The sequence below is a fragment of the Anser brachyrhynchus genome (genome assembly GCF_964034855.1).
Source record: "Anser brachyrhynchus genome assembly, chromosome: 5".
In the NCBI taxonomy this organism is placed as follows: domain Eukaryota; kingdom Metazoa; phylum Chordata; class Aves; order Anseriformes; family Anatidae; genus Anser; species Anser brachyrhynchus.
Window position 1 is genome coordinate 16,108,983 of NC_137699.1, and position 16,360 is coordinate 16,125,342.

Genomic DNA, 16,360 nt, shown 5'->3' on the forward strand with positions numbered 1-16,360 from the left:
TGCTGCCGCTGAGACATTAGTTTTAATGAACTGTTGGTGATGATGATTACTAAATCTTCCAATTTGTAATTCTCTGACTAGCATTATGAAGTTGAACTTATCAGTGTTATATATGTTTTTGAGATACTGTATCTATGTTTTTTTCTCACAAGATACAGTAAAACAAGTGATCTTAATGATACAATTTTAATGATGAACAAGATAATCTAAGTATTCTCTCAGAAGTAACTGTCTGTACAAAGTTTTCCTTCAGAGGACTGTATATTTCCATTTAATTCTTACAAAGTGTTGCTATTTTTGTCCATTTATGGACAAACGCTATTTGTCCATTTATGGACTTGGTATTATGTCAAAGTTCAAAAAAAGGTAAGACAGCATTTGTTTGACCACCCAGGAAAACACTCAACGATAGAAAATGCTTAAGCACAGGAAAGCCCACAGGAGACTAAAACCACTGAGGATTTAACTACAATATAAAAGAAAGAAAGGATTACAAATTTGTGCACCAACTGCAAGAGCATTGGGAACAAGAAGGTGAAATAAAAGACATATGGAAGTGCTTGGGACTGGAAAATGAAAAGACTGGGTCTGCCACTGAGTTTTGCTCCACCAAAGATAGACTTGGTTAACTTTTACTTCTGTAAAAGGGTGAATGTTCAAATCATTTCTCACATCTCAATATCCATCTTTTTGCTTACAATGTGAGGGACTTTACCAATAATAATAGCTTAGATTGCTATCCAAGAAGCACGCCTAATCAGTTTAATGAACTTCTGCCAGATCTGAGAAAATACCCTTTTATGACTAATTTAGCCCTAAGATATAAACTCATTCTCCTCTCTCCAGTGAACTGCCTGGTCTAGTAACCACCATCATCTTCAAAAATCCCATATAATGTGAAAAAAATTGAATTAGACTTCAGCGCCTGCAGCCATTATAATAGTAAAATCATATTTCTCTATTTTGAAGCCAAGCATCTATATTTCTGCTACATAAAGGCGTTGGAATTCAGTGATGAGACAGGTAATAAATGAGAGAATATTCTAAGGTAATAACTGCAATTCTCTTTAAAGGTCATCGATAGATGAGAAATTATTATGTTCTGTTAATGTTACTTGTCACGTTCTGACTGGGTTCCAGCCATGGTCAAAATAGAAACTGGGATGCCACTCATTCTTTTATTACAAAAAATAAAAAATAAAATAGATCAGCATCTGACTAAGCATTAATAGTGAAGAATACTCTCCTTTGTGAGGAAGTGATTTAAAAGAAAACTCAATTGCAGAGCAAGTGACTACTTTGCCTCCAGATTTCAAATCTAGATTCTAAACTGATTGACCGATTGTTTGTTTACATAATGCAGACAAAAAAAAAAAAAAGTCAGAGAAGAATCCTGATTCTGGAACAATGTCCTTCATATGAACAATACTCCTAAATTCTTCATTTTCACAAAACTTGTTTTTAAGATCAAGTATCAAAGAGCAAAAGGGAGAAAATGATTCCTGTGTATAGAAGGGGTAATATTTTAAAACATACTCCAAAATCATAGAAGGAATAATAATAATAACAATAACATTAATAGTAATGCTTTTAATTTTGATGTTGCGGCCTTTTTTCATTTACTAATTTCTAATATTTGCATACATTAGTTAATGAAGCTAGGTAAAATAATGTGAAGTAAATATTGCTATCAATATTGATAAATAAATATCCCATGATCTGATAGAACTACATCAACAGCAGAAGATTCATCTACTTTAAGTCCTTGTTTTATCACAGAGACAATACTTTCTCTTGAAGACCTGAAAGACGCCTAAAGGTTGTTCTAGGCACATGGGAATTTTCAAGCTTCTAAACATTAAGTACTTAAATAGAAATAAATAGCTGCATCTGGAAAGCATTTTCCATCACCCATGTTACAAGCCCAACTATATGCAATGTCATTGCTTTGAATTGCAACCTAGAGCTAGGCTCAAAGACTGGCCAAGCCAGAGGGGTTTTCCTTTGGTTGTTTCAATAGCTTTTGATGGATTTCTTTTGCAAGAATCTAGCTAGTCACTTTTTGAAACAATTATTTTTCTGTGGAGAAGGACCATCAAGTGACTAAGGAATAGGAGCTTCTTAAACTTCATGGGACTTCACAGTCACATGAAGACTCCAAATACCTAATTATGTTCAAGTACCACTAACTACTGTTAGTACCACTAAAGGCTGTAAATGTTTTAGAGGAAAGTAAATGTTTTCTTGGAGGGAGAAGAAGAGAAAGAGGTTAAAACATACTTCTAATGATTTACTAAGGTGATACGAAAAACAGAGAGAGAAAACCCAGATTGGAATGAAGATCATTTCCACATTGGAGTGTACAGATACAATACTGTTTATAGTATTGATATGAATGGTTGCTACACAACTTCATTCCTTTAGTATTTTGCTTACTGCAATGCTCCTTGCTTTCTTTTCCATCAAATATACGTTTGTTGAATGATATAAACACAAACTGAATGACATTCACACACATAGCATGCATGGTGTGGGAATGAATTCAGGCCCAAATACAGGTTCAGAATATCTCCTAATCACTTGTTGTTCTTTGATGTTTGGCATGGGACATCAGTGTTGCTAAAGGCATGTATCTTCCTGAAGAGAGGTTTCCATTTTCCTGAAATAAAGTTCTGGGATTGTTTCTGCATTTTTATACTATAGCTTAAGTGACTGGCAAGTTTAAGCGTAAAACATAAAACTTCTTATTGTAACATTTGGCTAATTAGTGCCTTCAGGGACTCAGTGCACTTAATACAGAGAGAGAAGAACTGGTGCCATTTTCATTTTACATTCCAAGAACAAATAGACCTCAAGAACATTTGGTACTTTGTAATCTAGTGGGCTCTATAGCTTCTTACTTAGGCAAGAGTTTAGTACAGATACGTAAAAAGTAAGGAGGAAAGGCTAGTCTTTTTCCTCATATAGTGGGATTTATAAGTCAACAACCTACATTACTCAAAATGAGTAATTATCCTTTGCCATTATTCTGTCTAGATGACATTTGCCTGTATAATCCACCTACACATATTTTATTTTCTGTTTTAAAAGAATGCATGTGTTAATGCAAAAGGACCACTGCCTTTTCTCCCAGCATTTCCAACATTAAACCAGTACTAATCAACCTTTAGATGACATGAGTCATAGTTACCAGGGTTTGCTCTGCTTAAAAAAGTTAATGTGTCCTGGAAAAACAGTGATGACAGAAAACTTTTTTTCCTTCTATTTTTTGTCTGTCTTGGAAAAGTGATGAATCTAACATGGCCCTTTAATTGCAACCTGTCAGGTGAAGTTATCCTGGAATATCCTGGAAGTCTTTTCTTCTTTTAAAAGGTATCTCAGTTTTCTCTCTCTGTAGAAAGCCCAAGCCAGCTACTATTTGGTTTTAATACTTCTCTTTTTATTTTATTTTATTTTATTTTATTTTATTTTATTTTATTTTATTTTATTTTATTTTATTTTATTTTATTTTATTTTATTTTATTTTATTTTATTTTATTTTATTTTATTTTATTTTATTTTATTTTATTTTATTGTGATTTGTTTCATTTTCATTTAATTTTTGATCATTGTGTCATGCATGACAGAAGATCTTTTCTTACTTCTGAAGACATGAAACTAGGTGTGATCTGCTTCTAGCTTCTGCAACTACCAGGAAACCCGTGCTTATTTTAGATGGTAGCTCAGCAGGAAAGGTGGACTAGGATGCCTTCAAGATATTCCAGGTGTTGGAAAGGCCATATGTACATTAAATAATTTAAATATTCCTGAAGTATTTAAATCAGGGACCTTTACAGTCCCTTAACAATGCTAGATCCATTTAACCTATGACAGCCTGGAAAGCTGTCAGGCAAAAAGAAATTACATTGCCCAGGATTGAAGAATGCAACTAGTTCCCTTGAAGAAATTCAAGGAACCAGGCACAGTTCCTTGCATGTTTTTCTCCACTCTACGCCCAGCAGACCAGATGCAGTCCCCTTTAGCTTTTATGCTGCTCCTCCTTACATGTCAATTCTCTAAAAGAAACCTGTTGTTCACATCCTTAAAGAAAACTTCAGATAAAAACAATTAACTCTGCTGATCCTTTTCACCAATTTGTAAATTCCTTGGATGTTAGCTCTGAATTGAAAATAAGTACAACTTACTTTCAACATATTTCTTTTTAGCTACTGCATGAAATATTTAATACCCAGGAGGATTTTTTTTCTTTTCCATAAAATATTACAGACCAAAGCATATCAATTTGTCAAAATTTGTAGCCTGCAGCAGATGTTCAGCTGTGCAAAAAAAATTTTCTTTTTTCCTCTTATATTTGAAGAAAGTTATATGAATACAGCAGATATGGTCAGAACTGAACCAGACGCCATTAAATTACACACATGTCAATTTTTTGAAGTCTAACCTTTTTATATAACTTCTGTATGAAATAAAGAGTTTATATAGCACACTTGGGATACACACACTCTCCACGGAACTTGAAAAGCATCTTTATTTTCTTCCAACTTTGTAGAGATTAATATTACTTTAATAACACTACATTTCATTGTTTAGATGCATTTTCATCCCTCATTTGCCTTTACTTTTTTTCTATATGATTGAAAGGAGAGAAGTGCATCAGACATTAGCTGTTCTATGAGATTAGTCCTAATGCATAACATGACCTAAATATGCTGTGTAAACAAGGCACAGCATTTCATAACATTGAGCATATTAAACAGTTTAGCTAAGATGGGAAACCTTCGTATAATCTCCAAAATAACTCTCCTGTTATATTAAATGAGAGGAAAGGTGGGTCTATTTGGTGATTTTTCATATATCATTTCAGATAAGGGTTAACATATTATCATAAATATCAGTAGACAAGTCTTGTTTGCTTGTATTTTTATACCCATTTCCATAGATATAATGTATATGCTAGTGAAGGTGAGAAAGGCTGTCCCAGCATCCTTTTATTGCAGCTAGTATGACTTCAGCTGTAGGCATACTTTCTGTTCTGACTCTTGCTGTGCCAGCTGGAGATATTACAGACTTTCCCCCAACCCAAGTTATTCATCACTCTCTATAAATTGATTTTGACCTCCAGGCATAGTCACTCAAGTTAGCCCAAACCACTTTCATATGGTGTTTATTCTAACCTGTCTGACTGCCTGAAATGCTCTTTTTTTTCTTTTTTTTTTTTCTTCAGTAGAACTGGGGGCAATAAAAACAGCTCATAGGAACGCAGTAGGTGGTACAGCTGTTTGCAGAGAGAATGTCTATCTTGCAGAGTAAGTGATCAAATAACCGCACCAGAATTTGTAAATGTGTCCTCTATAGAATTAAAATCTCTACTTCTTTTTGTTATTATTATATGTTACAGTAGCATTACAGAAACTTTGTCTAATTAGAACTCTTAGTCCCCCTTTCTCAGAGGAGGCATGCAAAAGAAGAATTAATACTATCGTTTTGGAGATAGAGAAAAAAAGTCATCTCTCTTTTTTATTAAAATTATAATTTGAATCACATCTTTGTGAAGATATTAATGTTTTTAAACTATGATGTATGGCTAATTATAGAAAAAATAGCAAGATATGTTGGCTTTCTGCAGAATCTGGTATATGTCATTACACCAGGAAACTCAATGTTTGTAGTTGGAATCTCAGAACATTGCACTATAAGGACATAGACAGGAAAACAATTTTTAAACTGTAAACTGATCAGACATGATATGTAACCCATGGAGAACAAGAACAAATATGGAAAGCCACATAATGCCATTTTGGATAGTCACTTATCTGTTAATCAAAGACGTTAACAAGATGCTTTCACATAACTGAAATCTAAGGGAAGAGCTGCTGGCAGGTTTTTGTGCTTATTCTGACTGAATTGGCAGATTCCCTTTGGGCCAGAGCTGATGTCATTAACATTGTACTTACTACAGGAGGGCACAGAATTTCAGTATTAATTAGTGCACCAATAATCCGAATGCTTAACTCCTTAGCTGTAGTTAAAAGTGAACATATTTAAGAATATTTTTAAAATTTATTTTCAAAATGCAGTTTATGTGACATTGGCAAATGCACTGGTTAAAACAAACTAGGCTTAAAAAAACTGTTTCCCATGAGAACTGTAGAAAAGTCTAGTGACTTTCTCTGCAGATGGTGCAGCCAGACACAATAAGCCGTTTTAAACACTCCGGCATGCATGCTAAATTACTCGCAAACATTTTTATCATCCAAATTCATAAACATTTTATACATCAAAATTAAAAACTCAGAAAAGAGCAAGTCTATGCTGGGCAATATGACAGACAAGGCTAAGAAGTGGAATGATGGTTATGTACCATGATGAGACGACTAGCTCAAAATGAACAACTGAGCAGTCAGTGAAAACACTGAATGGATTATTATCAGACAAATGCATTATTCAGCAACTTTTCCAATGCCATAGCCCTAACCATCCCATCTGGAGGTTAGAACACGGAGGTGAGAGCATAGGAGGAATATGACCATCAAAGGACTTTCCTAAACACAAATTCCAGAATGCATTCTCATTTTTTTTTCTTTGTTAAAATCCATCCGTTAAAAAGGAAAACAAACCCAGAAACCTTTCCTTTGAAAAAAAAAAAGTGCAATACAGAGTTCATTGATTCAAGGTGAAAATAAAACTTCCAAATGAATTTTGTTCCACACTGTCAAGTTCTCTGAACACTGTCCCTTATCCACAGCAAGCATTCAAAGAAATCTTCAAGTCTTCTCCCTTCTGAACTGTCAAAAATGGAAGCTGTTCTGGAGTATGATAAGGTCTGTTTGATTTTGCTTGCTGGGGTGCCATCTGCACTGAGGGAATAACACAATCTTCTATCAAGATTGTACTGCATGCAATTGCCGATGTATGTTGAGGCTCTGCAGGAAGACTCTCACTATCAAACAGGATCTTATTGCTCTGTACTAGTGCAGAAATATTTTTTCAGCTCATCTCTACAGAACCACATTGTTACTGTGTACTTTGCCTCAATGAACTGATACAAAAGGAAAACAAATTAGAATTTGGATGATAATCCCCATATTCCAGGACCATACTTGTCCCCATCAATCTTAAAAATTGTAAGACATTAGGTAAAAACACTCTACAACCACTTTCAAAATGACCTTTCTCTTAGCATGGGTTAAAATACCAGCAAGGCAACTTATTGTGACCATATATTTAGCCATGCCAAAGAATATGACTGCAATAAATTTTTAACATAATTTGATTGTGACATTTTTTCAAAGCCATAATCTTGCTTTCCCATCTTAAACAACTCAGATCTCTATTGTTCTTCTGTAGTTAGCTATTTCTTTAACAACCCATCTTTCACCGATTGGTGTGTGTCCATACTAGTTAAATTATTCTGCCACCAGAGCCAGATGATTAGAAAACCAACTCTCTTTTGAAACCTAGACATTCCCAGCTCCAGGGCACAAAAATGATTTAAACTTTTATTCTATTTACTGTACTAAAATTAGCTACCTTGTGATTTAAATTACATTAATTATAAACTTCAACATTTAAAACTTAAAAAAAAAAAAAAGGTATCTGCTGCCTGTGGAGAAGAGAGACAGTAATGAGCTACAGTTTGCTAGGCTCTGAGTAATAATGATTTCAAGGTCATGGACTGACAGATCAGCAGGAAAAAAAAAAAAAAAAAAGGACTGGTAAATATCAAACACAGATGAAATCGCCTTATCCTCGGGATTTGTTGAAATCATGTTAACTACAGGAATTTGTTTAAATAGCCTGGCAAGACTGAAATTAGTGAGTTCTGCTATGAATGGCTTTATGGGTACATATTTTGAGATTAACTCTTTTCTGGATTTCTTTGAATCTTCTTGATGCTAAACCTAACCTTAATGGGGAAATGTGGGAGCTAAATAAATGGTATTTGTTCTGTGTAGAAGTTGTCCAGGAAAGAACACCCATCCTTAAACCTAAAGGTGCTTGACAACTGTTCCTTCTTTAGTCCCAGGGCAATGAGACATTGTCTGAACAATATCATAAAGTAGTGAGAAAGGTAGGTTATCTGGAGTTTGCTTTATTATTATTATTATTTTTTTTTTAATTAAATGTAACGTTTTGTAACATTTTGCATTATAAGGCTTTGTTAAAACATATAAAATAAATCCAGTGAAAATGCAGTATAAATGGTTGCAATTACATACTTTCTGTATGTTTTCAGAAAAAAAAAAAAAACACCAAAACAAACATACAAACAAACAAACAAAAAAAAACAATCATTTATGCTAAAGTAACAAAGCTGTTCATCTCTCCTTCAATCAGAAACATAGGTTGGAAGAGATAATGAGTCACAGAGGCCAGACCCCTGGTAACAGGGCCATCATCCTTCAATTTATATCCCTTCTTCCTCTTACTTTTCCTGAACAAAGGCAGCCAGCCTTACCAGAGTGTTGTACAAAATACATTGTACACATTTCTGTGCCAGACACATCCTTTCTGATATTCTCAAGCATGGAATTAATCTTTTTCTACAGCCACATCATGTTGGTTGCTCAGAGTCATTCTGTGACTGATTCATAACACTCACATCTTTCTTCCACTTTGTCACTTCTGGCCGATCAGCTCCCAGCTGATAGCAGAAATTCCTTTCCTTCTCAGTACATGATCTTGTACTTTTGTACTATTACATTTGATCCCATTTGCATTACTGCATATCTCAAGGCCATACAGTTCTTTCTTCTGTATTTTTCATTTCACAGTTTACCATTAGCTATTCTTCTTCCTTGCTGCAGCACTATTTGTGTATCTGGCAGCAGATTTCTCTTCTCACAAGAGAGCCTCTTCCTTGTGACCAGCAAGAAAAAATTGGCAACAAGAAGCAATATGTGGGGAATATCTGATGGGTGCCCATCTCCATTATTCCACTTCCTTCCTTCATACCTGTGAACTTCCTACCAGCTCACTGATGCTGACATCCTTTAAGGTTATGCCCAGCTGGCTTGTTGCACTGAACATCGGATTACTGTTGGAAAGAGCTGACCAGAGAAAGGATCTTGCTATCAGCCAGCCCCTCTGAAAACAAACAAAAAAATAATAATAATAATAATAATCCTGCCCTGCTTGATATTGCAGATAAATGAGGGCCAAGGAATCTCATGATATTTGACCATATAGACCTGAAAATAGAGTAATTCCATTCACTTTAACTTCTGTCAATCACAAGCTGAATAACTGAGTTTATTAATGTAGAGTAGTATTTCTTGCTGAGCCTGGAAGGACACATTAGTGTAAAGCCTCTCTTTAGAGGCTTCTGTTTTAAGCCACCTATGAGCATGTAGTATTCTTAAGGAATAAGCACATCTGCCAAGGATTGAGTACTTGATTCCTCACAGTTCAAGGACATCAAATTTCTTTATTTGTTTTAGGTCCTTCTCTGTTCATAGCATTTCTTAGTAAATGTTAAAAGATTTGTCTGTTTTGTGTTTTGTGAAAAGGGATCTCAGCAATGTTGATGTTGAAAGTGTGCAGGCATTCGGGATTTTTGAGAGTATTATTTCTCACTGGGAGTTGCAGGTTTTCTGGCCGCGTTTACTAAGGTCTGTGAGATCCCTCTTGAGGACTGGCTAAGCAATTGTACACATTCAAAGTGTAAGCTCTTCAGGATGATTTCAGATTCCTTTTTCACTTCGACAGTACAACATATATGGGTGGTCCCCTGACACAATATCTACCTTTCAACCTCATACCTCGGAGAAGATCCTTGTAGAATTTAGGAATCTCTAATTCCCAGTGCACCTCACCTTTGACCCTTCCATATATACATCACACTGCTGCTTCTAATATACTCGATGGTCAGTACCTGCGTGCTGTTGGTAACAGGCAAAGAAAAAAGAAAAATAGTAAAAAAAAAAAAAAAAAAAAAGCCTTGGTCATTGCACGAATGTAAAGTTCCACATCACTTTTAATATACATTTAGCTAACAAACTTGATAAAATATCACTTTAAGTCTAACTCTGGAACACCTCAAAAATTCTGGGTATATCTCATTAACACCTAATAGAGGGTGTATGTTGACCAACAGCAGGTCGGTAATTTTCAGAAAGACCCTTGTGTCAAGAGATGACCCAGCTGTGCAGCAGCAGCTGCATACCTGTTTTTACCCGTCCCTCCGTGCTGTCCTACAGCTCCCTAGTATCCCCCAGAGACAAGGTATACCCCAGTGTGCTGGGATGGACACATATGTCTGCAAGTATTACCCCAGGCAGAGCCTGTGACTGCTGCAACTGGAGCACCAACCCCATCAGTGTTTGCAGCACTTTGCTAACTACCATGGGGATGTACCACAGTGATGACTACAGAGTGTTTTGAAACCTAATGTGTCTTTCAAGGGACAAAAGAACACCGCAGCATATGAAAAACGTAGAGCACAGGGTACCATCTGTATAGATACCCAATAAAGAGCATTTGGGGGTTATTTTTTTATTTGGTTCCAGAGATGTTTAATTCATCATGATTGATCCTGTGCATATTTAAAAAACTTTTGTAACCTGTTTAAGAGTTTATCTTTGCCAGCACCCCAGTGAACTATTATATCCACCTTTATCTATCCACATGGTTAACTGTTTCAAACAACTCTGTAAGAATAAATGAGTCACACTTTTCCTCAGAGAAGCTAGATTGGCATGACTATATCAGGTTACACTTACTTACTTTATTCCTTAATTAGGCTTTTCAAGGCATTCCCCAGAGTAAAACTACAATTTGCCAGTGTGTACTTCACAGGATTTTCACTGGGTTCTGTTTTGATTGGAGGAACCAAAGAAGTGACCTTCCTATTTCAAGCACAGTCAACATTTTAAGGATAAATTCCTTTTCATTACTCTTCTACTTCACACTTTCCTTACTTCAGGCCTCTCAGATGAATATACTGCTGTCCTAGTTGCTGAGTTGCTCCATAATTTCCTCCTCTGAGACTTCAATCTCTGTCAAGACCATGCTGTTATTTCCATTAAAAAAGTGTCCTTGGATTAGGAATTTCCCCAATGGCTTCTACAACAGGGACAGAAATAATTTTTTTTTCCATCAACTTCTGAGCTACTTCACTCTCTTCTTTAATTGCCCACAATGTGACAATTCCTCTTGGTGATCTAGAGGTGCCTTCAGCCACACTTGCAGCTTTTTTGCTCTTAATGTGATTTAGGCATGTGCCACTGTTTCCCTCCTGTCCTCAGCTCTGTATCTCTGACTTCACCATTTTGCCATTGCACTAACCTAACAAGCAGCCAGGTCAGCATGGCCATAAAAGAACAACTAGCAGTGAAACCTTGCTGAGCTAAACTGTCCCCACATGGACCTGCAAACTTCCTTCAGAATGGGGATTAGGCTAAGACAAATGGCACGTCCTGGTGAACCAGAAGGTTCAGAAAGGGGCTCCAATATGGCCTGCTGCTTGCTAACTATATATGTTTAGTTAATTTATGTTCCTTAAGCATCCCAGCATGAACGTTCAGACACTCTTTATTATCAGGATATTTTCAAGTAAGGAATCAGAAAGAGTTGAATAGAGAGCAGAGAATATGACTCTGTGCTTGAAATTTATGTGAGACTCTCTTTTGCTGCCAATCAATACCTGAAGAGAGACCGTAATACAAAGCAACAAAGCCATCACAGGGAGATCATGTAATGAAATATCCATAAAACTAAATACAAATTCTCTCTCCCTCTCTCTTTCTTTCTCTCCTCTTATGCTCTTTGAGATTTACACACTAGTTGTAGGAGAAACCATTATGACCAATACTGCATATACTGCGAAAATATTCTCTCTCTATTAAACTGGTAGTTAAACCTCCTTGGTAATTTGTACTCAACAGTCTACAAACAGTTGGATCACTTAAGGAAGGGCAAAAATATTAAAAACACAACCAGGAAAGGGTTTTCCCTGCATGTATCTAGATAGGAATATACAGCAAGTTCCTTTAGACTCCATTTAATTTAATTTATTATTTAGACATGGTGAAATGTGATTATTTCAACATGCAGTGCATGGGTTTAAAGACTAAACTAGTTCCAAAGTTTAAAATGCAATATGGACCTGCTTGGAAGCACTTTCAAGGGTAGAGGCAAAAGGAGATTTCAAGGATGTTCAGGAGTTATGAGAAGGATTTTTCTAAGAGCTAGACATTTTATTTTAGCAACTCAATAAAAAGGGCATGCCTTTCTTTTTCACTCTTCAGAATTATCTATAATTCTTGTCAGAATTGACTGTTCAGAATCTCCCTTATGTTAGGAATGCCTATTGTGAATTATTGCTCATGACAGAACAATGCAAAATCATTGTCAAGGTATTGCACAGTGCTTGTAATTTGTTAGGAGGAAAAGTATTTCTTAGAAGGTTTGAATAGACATAGCACTGGTGATTTCTGTAGCCACATGTGTATGCACCTTTGTGTGTGTTTAAGTGCAATAACACAAGACATGCCTGTATGTAGGTCATCCTTAGCTAAGTCTCCATTGCACCAGAAAATTTGCAGGACCAGACTAGCTGATTTAAAATGTCTCTAGTTTATTTTCAGATGCACGTATGCAAGGATAATAAATAAATCCATTGCACTTGTAAAACATAATTCAACTTCCAGTCATATAAAGGGGAAGAATATTATTAAGTTGGAGCATGGCAGAAAGGAGAGCAAGCCAACAGAAATCTAACTAACCTTGGAACAAAAAACAGTATGTGTATTTCAGTGAAGTGTGAAACAAACACGTCTTTCAGGATTAATCTAGCATCACCACGTAGTGCTTCTTGCATGGCATCATTAATAGCACCATTTCCTTAACTTTTCATTATTAGCAAATATTAGTAATTTGCCTCCTCACTGTCATTACAGTCAGAAGAAAAAAATACCTTGTCATGTTATTTAGAATTTTATTGATAATAATGCATCTACATAGCTGTGTCAAATTTAGGTCACTCATGAAAACTTGTATCCAGCATTTTTTAACACAGGAACACTTGATGTACAAATTGCTATATGATACACAATAATTATAAAACCATGTCAGATAGAAAGGTGAAGAAAATTCCTGGAATGATAGCAGGTGGGAAAAAAAAAAGTGTAGGTAGATTGAAGAAGAACTCTGTGTGCTTTTGTGAAGAAAATCTATGAGCTTTATTTTTGTAAAGGAATTTTCAGGGAAAAAGAAAAAAAAAGAAAAACTCTTCTGTTTTTGTTCAAAGGAAAGCCTAATGAGTAACCTATGTGAAGCCATTAACTGGAAAAGGCACAGATTCTTTGGTAAGTTCTCCTAGTATGATGCCAGCACTCATTCCTTTCAGAATAAGCTTTGGTGGCTGCTTCTTTTGAAGCGTCTGGAAGTCTTTATCCCTGGATATTTTTAGTCCTGGATTGGACCAATCCCTGGCTGATGCTATTGTTCAAGCAACAATAACAATAATAGCACTTGGCAGTGACATGGCATGTGAAGGTTTTGAAAGCGCTGCTAAACATACTTCAATTAATTTTCAAAACAGCCTTTTAAGTATTAACTACTTTTTTTTTTTTCAGAATACGAAGATGAGATACAACACACTAAAATCACATATCCAAAGTTTTTATTGTGAACTAAGTACCGAAAGCCCCTAGTTGCTGGCTATCTGCTGGGCTTTGTTTAGGCTATGAGACCTGCTTTGCTAAACTAATGAAAACTTTTCTGTAGAAATCCTTTTTTCTTAGGAGCTTCACTTGGGAATTTGCTACAGAAAGTATTGAAATTGTGGGTACAACAGTTAAATAATTTTTAGTGTAGAAAATTTCTATGCCCAAATGTTGATCTCATATACAAGAGATATACAAGTTTGTATCTGAACATTCATGTTAACACTGGGAGGTGAAGATTGGCCTCCAGTCAAAACCAACATTTCCCTCTCACTTCATATTGTGGTACTACAATTAGTACTACACTCACTACAATATTCTGTGCCTTAGGTCCCAAAACACATTAATGAGGGTGGCAGCACATTTATCTATTGCATGTTTGCATAGGCTGACCAGATATTTGTAGGAATTATGAAACCACCAGAACCACCACCACAAATCCAGACCTCAGAAATTGCTACTGAAGTTGCTTTTGTTTGAATAATACATCCATTTGGGTTTCTGTTAACCCTTCTTTGCTGTAAAACAGACTGAAAAGCTAAAGGATAAAAATGGTTGCTTTTGTTTCACAGCTCCAGAGCAGCATGCTTTATATTTTATTGCCAAATAAAATGCCATCATGAAACATTTTGCATTCAGTAATGTGGTAGACATGCAACAAACAGCCCTAAAAGCTAGCTCTTTAAAGTAGGCTCAGGTCCTAAGTAAGAAGGAGTCACAGACCTCTCAGGAGACTTTACTTGCAAAAGGACATCAAAATAAAAGCATGGATTTTCAGTAAATTTAAGTTGTTGAGATCCCTTAAAAAACAGTAAAAAAAGAAAAAAGGAAAAAAAAAAAAAAGACGTCCTAAGAAATTTAAATTCCAGTCTAGTGTGAAAGAAAGTAGTAGCAATTACATCAGATACTGGTAACAAGCAGTGTGGGATCAATTTTGGCATCCATTGGGAGAAACGTATTCTCCATTTCCCACACAGCTGGATCTATGAGGCACACCACTTGAAGATAAAGATCCATGCCACTATTTGCAAGTCTATAAAAGAGATATTCAATAATTCCTAAGGTAAGCATATTGCATTTTTGACCTTATTTCCTCCTGCCATTCAGTGACATCTCTTGATTGATTGTCTAATGTAAACAGGAATAGAATCTCAAATGAGGGATTAAAATAAAATTACTCCCAAAGCAAACATAATCCTACTCAATATTTTATAAAGCCTTGACTTAGGTGATCATTTCATTTGCGTTCCTTTTCATAAAAGAAGATTTACATGGCCTATGATGGCACTAACCTTTTCCTTATATGGGTAGCTCACCTCATATATTTAAGTAATGATCTCTTGAATTATCACCAGGAAAAAAAAAGCATCCAAACATGTCAAAATTATTTAAAGGTACTATTACATGCAGTTATCTGTCCTTGTCTTGTTTTCATTTATGTTTTATTAAGAAGATGTTACAGAAATATCAAAATCTTTGGACTGAACTGTCACTGCACGAAAAAAATCTGTTGATTTTTCACATGGTAAAAGCAGAAGAAACTCAATGCCACTCCAAAATAAGGTTTTATTTTACTTAAAAAAAATAAATAAATAAAATAAAATCACTTTTCAAATTGCTTAGCCAGATTTCAGGCCATTCTGCATCCACAGTTTTGTTTTGTCCTTTCTGTTTCTTTCTGTGAATAATGAGGCTTGCTATTCCCTCTTGAGCTAGACTAACTCTTACACAGCAGGCTGTAGGAAAGGGCAGAGGTGGGCACAGCTTAAGAGGTATTTAAATGGAACATTGGTTGAGGGCTGGCCTTCTGCACAGGGGTTATTTTAACCCATTGAAAAGTGCATTATGCAGCTGGAAATGGACAGTGTGTACAAAAGAAATCTGGTCATGTTGCTTCATACACTGTGGCTCTGCTTGCAAATGTAGTAATTTGCAAAGGTGACAGTGTGTTCGTTTGTCCTTTCTTTCTTTCATCTTCTGCTACTGCTTCATGTTAAGAGTAATCTATGTCACGCTAGAGAGAAGATGTGGTAGAAAACAATTAACAGAATTTAAAACACAAGAGGATGCAATTAGATGAATTGTTTCCACTTAGATTATCAAAAGAAACTTTGAAAATCCAACGCTTTGATTTTCAGTGCCTTGTTTCATGCATTTGCAATGCAGTTTCAGATGTGTTGTGAGGCCAAAGCTTTTGTACCTCCTGGAAGAAAATGTTGGAAGTGAAAGCCTGTGTGTGCAGATACCCATGTATATACATTTCACAAACTGCCATTATTAAATATATAGGCTGGAAAGGAAAGATATTTAATTGAAACAAAATACATTTTATTTTTAAGAATAAAATACACATTATAAAATATTTTTTTACATGAAGGCTGCTTTATTAATTTGAAACAACAGTCTAACTGGACATGAAAAGATCCATGGTTTTACTATTCTTCTCAGCAAACTGGAAGAGAAAAATATTTTCCATTTACAATTGTAATGTAATAATAGTAGACATTTTATGATTTTATTTCTAAAACCTAGTTGTAAAGCAAAGTATCTGGTGCCTAGCCCTTTGAGTACTTTCACATGAATAGAACACATTTGAACTAAATATATAATGTACCGAGTAACTTGATATATACACTTTTATAGGGAAGGCAAAGGATCATGCATATATAATATTGTATTTTTCATCATATCAC

The 16,360-nt window shown here is 35.4% G+C and overlaps 1 protein-coding gene across 6 annotated transcripts in view; it reads left to right on the plus strand.

Annotated features, from left to right (window-relative positions):
* LOC308196094 (uncharacterized protein) overlaps window positions 1-16,360 on the plus strand; it is a 596,499-nt gene that overhangs the window by 416,312 nt on the left and 163,827 nt on the right. For 3 of the 6 annotated variants that reach the window (XR_013952064.1, XR_013952065.1, XM_080594627.1), the window contains exons 7-8: window positions 13,250-13,307; window positions 13,578-14,730. The exons of the other annotated variants lie outside the window; for them this stretch is intronic. The gene's annotated coding sequence lies outside the window, so the exon portion shown is untranslated. The remainder of the gene's footprint in view (window positions 1-13,249; window positions 13,308-13,577; window positions 14,731-16,360) is intronic. 6 annotated transcript variants of the gene reach the window in all.